This window comes from Priapulus caudatus, unplaced genomic scaffold (genome assembly GCF_000485595.1).
Source record: "Priapulus caudatus unplaced genomic scaffold, Priapulus_caudatus-5.0.1 Scaffold44, whole genome shotgun sequence".
Taxonomy (NCBI): domain Eukaryota; kingdom Metazoa; phylum Priapulida; class Priapulimorpha; order Priapulimorphida; family Priapulidae; genus Priapulus; species Priapulus caudatus.
Genome location: NW_014577105.1, coordinates 498263 through 506021, shown reverse-complemented (window position 1 = coordinate 506021; position 7759 = coordinate 498263). Strand labels below are relative to the sequence as shown.

At 42.8% G+C, this 7759-nt stretch overlaps 1 protein-coding gene across 1 annotated transcript in view; it reads right to left on the bottom strand.

The window, feature by feature from the left end:
• The window catches only part of LOC106820716, a 29698-nt gene that overhangs the window by 17828 nt on the left and 4111 nt on the right, over positions 1–7759 (bottom strand). The window lies entirely within an intron of this gene.

Sequence of the window (7759 nt, the reverse complement as noted above, 5' to 3'; positions counted from 1 at the left end):
CTATCTATCTATCTATCTATCTATCTATCTATCTATCTATCTATCTATCTATCTATCTATCTATCTATCTATCTATCTATCTATCTATCTATCTATCTATCCATTTATCTATCTATCTATTTATCTATATATATATCTACCTATCTATGTATCTATCTATTTATCTATCTATCCATCTATCTATCTAGCTATCTATCTATCTATCTATCAATCTATCTATATATCTATCTATCTATCTATCTATCTATCTATCTATCTATCTATCTATCTATCTATCTATCTATCTATCTATCTATCTATCTATCTATCTATCTATCTATCTATCTATCTATCTATCTATCTATCTACCTATCTATCTATCTATCTATCTATCTATCTCTCTATCTATCTATCTGACAAGAGCAAGCTGAATGTGTCTCGTTGCTTGACAACAATTAGGCGCAGCCTATGATAACAATTGTTGCATCTCAAGTCACTACTATACTGTGATCCGTCTTTTCAACGATATGCAGCCGCTCTCAAATATCAATTCTTATCCCCGCAGAGAACACTCTAGTTCTAACAACGCATGTCAAGAGCTTGTTTCCTGTCCGTTATTATAGATGCGTACTTTACTACAGTTTCCTGAGTTACGTTCTAGCAAACCCGCGTACTTTCTAGAAATACGCACGCTCAGAATTCGCAGGCTATCAACTGTCTCAAACTAAGCGCTAACCAGGCACACCTCTAAACATACACAATTATTTCGGCAAAGCGACAACTATAGTGAGCACACGGGCAACCAATCACGCATGGTAATGTGCAGGATAACGACGGCAAATTTACTCACCGATTTTACGACTTAATATGTTTTTGGTGACTATTTTTTAAAGTAGGGTAGGTGACATAAAAATTCCCGTATAATTATGGCTGTGTCGGATCACGTGAGCACCTAAATGGCGCTGTTCGCGTCCAATCAAGTTTGAATGATAAAATATGCAGGTTTATAGCCCATCAGGCCTGGGAAAAATTGGGAAAACGCATCGATGGCATCCCAGAACGCTATTAAGCTCAAATTGAGGTTGTTATCAATGAAACAAGTATAACTTAATTATGAGATTTTCCGCCATTAAAATGTGATTAAAAAATATATTTAAAATGTAAAGAGACGCACAGTATTCAGGTGATGTTCCTACTATAACGTTATTTAATCCGTTATGAATGCATGTGAGTTCATAAGGTGGCACAGCATATAAAGCGAGAAAAGTAAAAAAGAGAAAGAGAGAGAGAGGTAAGAGAGCGCTCGAAGACAACGGCCGTATTCGACTGGCCATTTCCGCCCGTTCATGGCAGATGTCTAGTGTACGGATCGTAGCCTAAAACACCCGCACACATTACAGGCCGTGCCACGTTTAAAAATGCCAAAGGCTTACTATACCGACGATCGAAAGTACAAAGCGTATGATGATCATTAAAACCAAAGAAAGGAAAGGTCGCAGTAACCTGTAGGGCGAAATGTGCGCGTTCCCACCTTCAGCCAATTAGTAAATCATAAGAAAAACTCTGAAGCTGTTGTCTGACGACGACGACGACGACGACTGACTGACTGAATGACTAACGATGAAAAAAATAAAGCTTATTGATTATAAATAAAACCCAGGTGTGTCAAGAGTTTGATAAAAACGCCCATTGATAAAAATTTAAGCGATAATACTGCAACAACTGCAGGCAGGATCTTAGACAACCTGTTTTTGCCACTAACAAGAAAAATTCTTCAGAAACTTCGTGTCTTGGACGACATGTTTGGACAAAGCTCTATATTAGCAATAGCAAATGTTCAGTGACGCCCTTGTGTCGGTAACATAGAGAATTAAGATATTTAGCTCTGAATTCATCACAATCGCCTAATAACAACGATGTATACTACGTACGATGCGTGTTCGTGCAGTGCAGTGTTTTTTCTTCTACCTCCAGATAGCAGCCAAGTAAATTCACAACAAATGAATCAACCCACGATGTTTAATCCACCATACTGAAGGAGGAGAAGAGTATAAGTAGAGGGGGCAAACATTCAGACAGAGCGGCATTTAGCCGTAGTCTCAGAGGGTTTGGGAGAAGAGCATTATCTTTATCCTAAGCCCACCGCTCCTACCTACTTTCTTCGAACCACGCGAGAGCGCGGTTTAACATCGCCGATGTTTTTTCACGACCTCTCGTCTCTGCGATCGCCACTAAGACGCCGCACTGTCACACTTCGATCGTCGACGTTTAATAAGGCATCCTCTGTGCGGCCGTGTGCGACGACCTGCCAACGTAACATGCCGACCCTGTGATCGAAGGCTACTAGTGACAGTACTAGAGTGAAGGGAGATGAGAGATAGAGAGAAAGAAGGGAAGCTGGGAGATAGTGAGAGAGAGAGGGGAAGAGAGGAAGAGAGAAATATATAGAGTGAGAGGGTGAAGAAGAGAAGGAGAGGGTGAAAGAAGAAGAAGAAGAAGAATATAAAGAAGAAGAGAGAGAAAGTTAAACAGAGCTAAGAAGCGAAGAAAAAAAAGAGAGAAGTTGTGTCGAACGGAGAGAAGGAGGAATGGAGGGAAGAAGAGGGCCGGATAGAGAGATGTGGGAAAGAAAGAGAGAGAGAGAGGGGGGTGGGTAGAGGCATGTTTATATACCGCGTTATAGCGGCGAGTGAAAGCCAACGCGTCGCACGTCAACGCGCGTAAAATTTGACTTCATCTTCGTGGATACGTCACGTGACGGGGTGCTGTTAACGAGTCAGTGGCTAGTTCGCGCCCTTCTGTCGCGCTTGAAGCGCCGCGAAGGCCCTTGGTCGCCCAGGCGCGAAGATCTTGGTAAACATGTATATGCGTGAAGTATAATACCGGTGGGCTTTTTAAACGCTTTGAGCATTGCAATGTCGCCTATTTTTTAATACACGCCTATAACAAATTATTAAACTATATATACCGGTGATTTTTTTGCGCGCTTCAAACACAACAAATTTTGTTGCTTTCTCACACGCTTTTTACGTAAGAAGAACCGCGATGCTCTTGCTCGTTGCTTGTTGTTTGCTATCGTTTCGCTGTTTTCCATTAGTTGCCAAGTGTAAAGCATCGGGCATGCTGAGAGACATTGTCTTGAATGATGAAAGCGTTCTGTAAAATAGGCAAGCCTCGGTGGAATTATTAACAACTGATGTATATGCGTTGTAGGGATTACCAGCTTCCACTCATTAGCATTGCTCCCGCAACGCTGCTATTTTTAACGCTGAGTCTGTATAGGGGCGCGCATTAGTTTGCTATTTAATGTACACCGCGATAGCGCTGCCAATGTGTGTGTGTGTGTGTGTGTGTGTGTGTGTGTGTGTGTGTGTGTGTGTGTGTGTGTGTGTGAGTGTGTGTGTGGTGTGACTGTGTAGTGTGTGTGTGTCGTGGTGTGTGGTGATGTGTGCTGTGTGTTGTGTGTGTGTGTGTGTGTGTGGCGTGTGCGTGATTGCGTGTGCGCGCGTGTGTGTGTGTGTGTGTGTATCAGTGACGGTGACCAGTCCTATTAAACATGTATAGGCCTATCAAATGATAGCGAGACAGCACGAGTTCGGTGAGAGTCTATGTCGCATATCGAATTAGCAGGCCTGTTACTGCCTACATGCGGGCGCTATTTTATATATACTGACGCTTTATATAAATTACGTGTAAAATACTAAAATACAATATATACGCTGGAATCCGACCGAACTTGCCTTCGCACGACAGACATTCTGAGAAGGTCGACCTTCTACTTTTGACGACCTTCTTGACTTCTTCTACGACTTTCTTCTACGACTTGAGATGGTCGACCTTCATTTACAACTGCCATCGCACGGAGAAATTCAATATCCCGTAATTCAGTATATATCGGTGAAATACTTTGCTATTTTGTCATCGATCACATAAACGCCGGTGTCACATCAAAGCTATATCCTACGGAGGGCGGATGAACGCATCTCCTGGCTCACATGCAAAGTGATAATTTCTTCGCGCGTATATATATGTTAAATAATGTAAGCGATGAATAATACAACGTAATAATAATAATAATGATAATAAATAGACGACGCGTTCCATAACACTACGGCACATCGAGGTGCGAATGCCGATAGAATATAGACACGATAAATAAATTATATAAAGTTATATATAGAGAGCCAGGCGATGCGGAAACGTAATCATTATCATCGCAGGATAATACCAGCGCCCGTAATAGACATACCAACCAGTGCGCGCATGTTAGCACGGCCACACACACGCCCGCGCTTTATATATATTATGTATATTATATGAGGACACGTTAAAGACCCAGCAAAACTAGCGTATGTTAATAATTTAGTTCTGATATCCAGAGCGCGTTCACTCTCTCTATGCTATAATGGCCGGGACATTTTGACATAGATTCGCCCGTTAATGGCTCCGGTCCCGCACCAATATTTCGCTGTCGCATTTCCAATTCCATAGCTTTTAGCGCATGAAAACTAGGTACATATACGAGCACTAGCAATGAGTATTATTGAGATTCACTAGCTCGAGCGTACGTTTTTACGTGAGCAATGACAGCCAATAAATACAAAAAACAGAGTTATACTGACAGAAATTTTATGACGTGTCTATCCATGTGTGTGTATCTGTGATACTAGTTATCATCGGATGCTGTTATTACTGAATCGTAAAGCAGGTCGACCGCGTAAACGTGGCTGAACGCGCGACATGAGAGTGGACAGCTTAATAGCACGCAGTGAAGATCATGCACTCATAGATATTCTAGCATTATAAACGCATTTCCTTATGCAGTTTTAAGCAAACGATTCAATCGATCTGGGTATCGAAACGGTGCACATTCCGTCACGTTTTGTTGTCCATCACCATTCGCGCAACGCAGGGGTTGAATTTTAAAAATAAATTCCTTGAAGAACGGGAAGCATTTTAATGGCGAGCGACAGTCGCCGTTGCTGGTTTTCATCGTGATGCTGCGATGCATGAATTGTCATTAGTTTAGCTAATCGCGGCATTAAATTGGATGCACGTGACGTGAGCCTCGTATAATTTCTGTGGACGGTCACTAAACGAGCTAGGTTCTTTCCTTATCCTCATTGATGCCATGTGCCCATATATCTGCATTTCGCGATGATGCCTTAGCCGATGTGCCCCCGAGTTGGCGTATATTACAATTTTTTTTTACCCTACCGTAGCGTAGTTAAAGAGTTTTATAGTGGAATACGCGTATTAATAATGTATGTATCTATTTTCGCACGCATCAAATATCTGCAATTTACAATCCAACGGTCCGGGGTAATCACATAGAACAAAAAAACGACGCTGCATGCGTTCTTGATTGTTGCCGACACGGGCGCATGCACGGTGTGTGAATGTGCGCATCTGTTGACATCGCAGTTGTTTTGGCAGCAAGCATAATCCATATAAATAGCAAATCAAATAATTCACGAATAAACTCTAAAACTATTAAATCAACTCTTGAGCGTGGTCTAATCCGCACGCGTGGTCAACTTTCGTGAAATTACATTTAGATAATAGCACAATAATAGCAAGCATAGGCTACTGCCATGCAGGCTTAGTACCATATATCACAAGATAACAAACGTTGGATTCGCTTGAATTGCAGGCTTTGTAGTAAAAGTGCTGCGATGCCGTGCGTAACTCTATGTGTGAGTCGTCGATTGAAATTTCAATCCTGTTAGACCCATCGCCGTGAGCTAGATGGATGGCGACGGTTATCGTCTCGCGAGAAGCCGCGTTATGAATTCACGTGCCGCGTGTCTATCAAAGCCTGCGCGTTTGTCACTTATCGCTAATACACCTGACTGCGGTAATGTTCGCCCGAACACGTTTACTCACATTATCCCCTGTGTGATGCGCGCGTTTGACGATGTTTTTCGGATATGCTATTCATCCGTTGTCCTTATAGCTCTTCTAGAAATTGTTTGACATATACAAATTCGCCCGCGCACCAGCATCCAATGTAGCGCGAAGCTCCGCGTGCGTTACTTGCACAACTCGCCCCGTCTGGCTATGTTGCTGCTGCGTCTGGCTATGTTGCTGCCCCGTCTGGCTATGTTGCTGCCCCGTCTGGCTATGTAGCTGCCGCGAGGTGCGTGCGCTGCCGCCAGCCGGGGATCCTACGAGCGTCATTAAGGTGCTTCTGGGATGCGCACTGCACTTCTCGTGACTTCAATCTATAAAGCATCTCCCGAGGTTCATTAATTACGTACATGTTATGCGCCGGCAACATTTTCCTACCGGAAAAACACTCGCCTCACTGCTACTCTAAGGCCTAAAAGCATTTTGCTCGAACGTCACGCATGCGTCGTACCCCCACCAAAAAAACGTCGGGGACACGGTAGTTAAAATAGCGCTATCCAACGTACACAGCATAGCCGCATGTGAATTCATCGGCGTGCGAGCTTATTGGTTTCTTTCTGGGCCGCGGTGAGTATGTTGAGGTGGATGACCAGGACCAATTAGACCGGTATCCGGTATTTGCGTTCAACTCTGAACCGGAAATGCGTCATGGCTGATGGATGTCGTGCGATTCAAGTTACGTTATTTATTATTCCGAATAAGTTTATTTCCGAGTCGTTGCTTGTAATCAATCGAAGGAATAACTGTAAAATTGTAAAATGTATAGATAATTCACATCCGTTATATATGAGGGTTTAAAAAAAGAAGAAGCTATTTGATGATAATAGCTCAATTTCATAATTAACATTAAATTTCCTTTTTACGAATGCATACCTCCATTTAGCATAGACTGTAGTCACCTAGGGGGATTTTAGATTTGTAAAACATTATTACGATAAGAAACAAATATTATGACTTATGAGATGGATTGGTCTTCGATATAACGGGATGATGGCAAACTCTACTAAGTCCTAAATAGCATTCGGAGAGGCAATTAAAACAGACGTTTAACTGAAATAAAAACTAGCTAATTAAGCGCTGCCCGGTTCGAGTAGCGACGGGAGATCCTACTATATAGACTCAGTAGCCCGTTGCTTATACTTCGCTATTAATCCTTGTTTGGTTTTATTATTAAAATAAATTTTAATAACATCTTCTAGAATACCAAAAGCGCAAAAATTAATTTTCGCTCGATATCGCTCTATATTGATGTTCAAACGAGCCGCCGCAATCCCCTGCAGTCGATAGTAAAACTAAGCATCGTATCAGTCATGTTGGAAAATATGAAAGGGCCATCATGCATGTCAAGTTATGAGTGTGGGCGAAGATCACTACCTCCCAAGGCGTGTCGCGCCGAAGGCGAACGAATGCGGAATTCGGGAATTTTTTTACGCAAGATTCCAACCAAATATACGATAACTGTAATAAAAAACACGGCTAGTGTGGGGGCCGCTCTGACGGGCGAGGCGATTGCATCCCTGGTCAATGACGCACACTCGTACGGTGCGGGTTATCTGATGGTTGCTGACGCGTAATCCCGCGAGAATTCAATAAAATGTCCCAGGCGGACTGACCCCACGCATCATCTCGACCAGGCTAATGCCAATAAACCGATAGAGGGAAAACAAGCAATTTCTAGGCGTTATCGCCGCGCCGCCGTTCTTAACGTGCGATTCTTATACGAAGGAATTTGATTTCATACGTCTATGTAATTGAGTCTCATATACACGTGCCAACACCCGCATACATACACACACCCACGCACACACACACACACACACACACACACACACACACACACACACACACACAAACATTCACACACACGCAC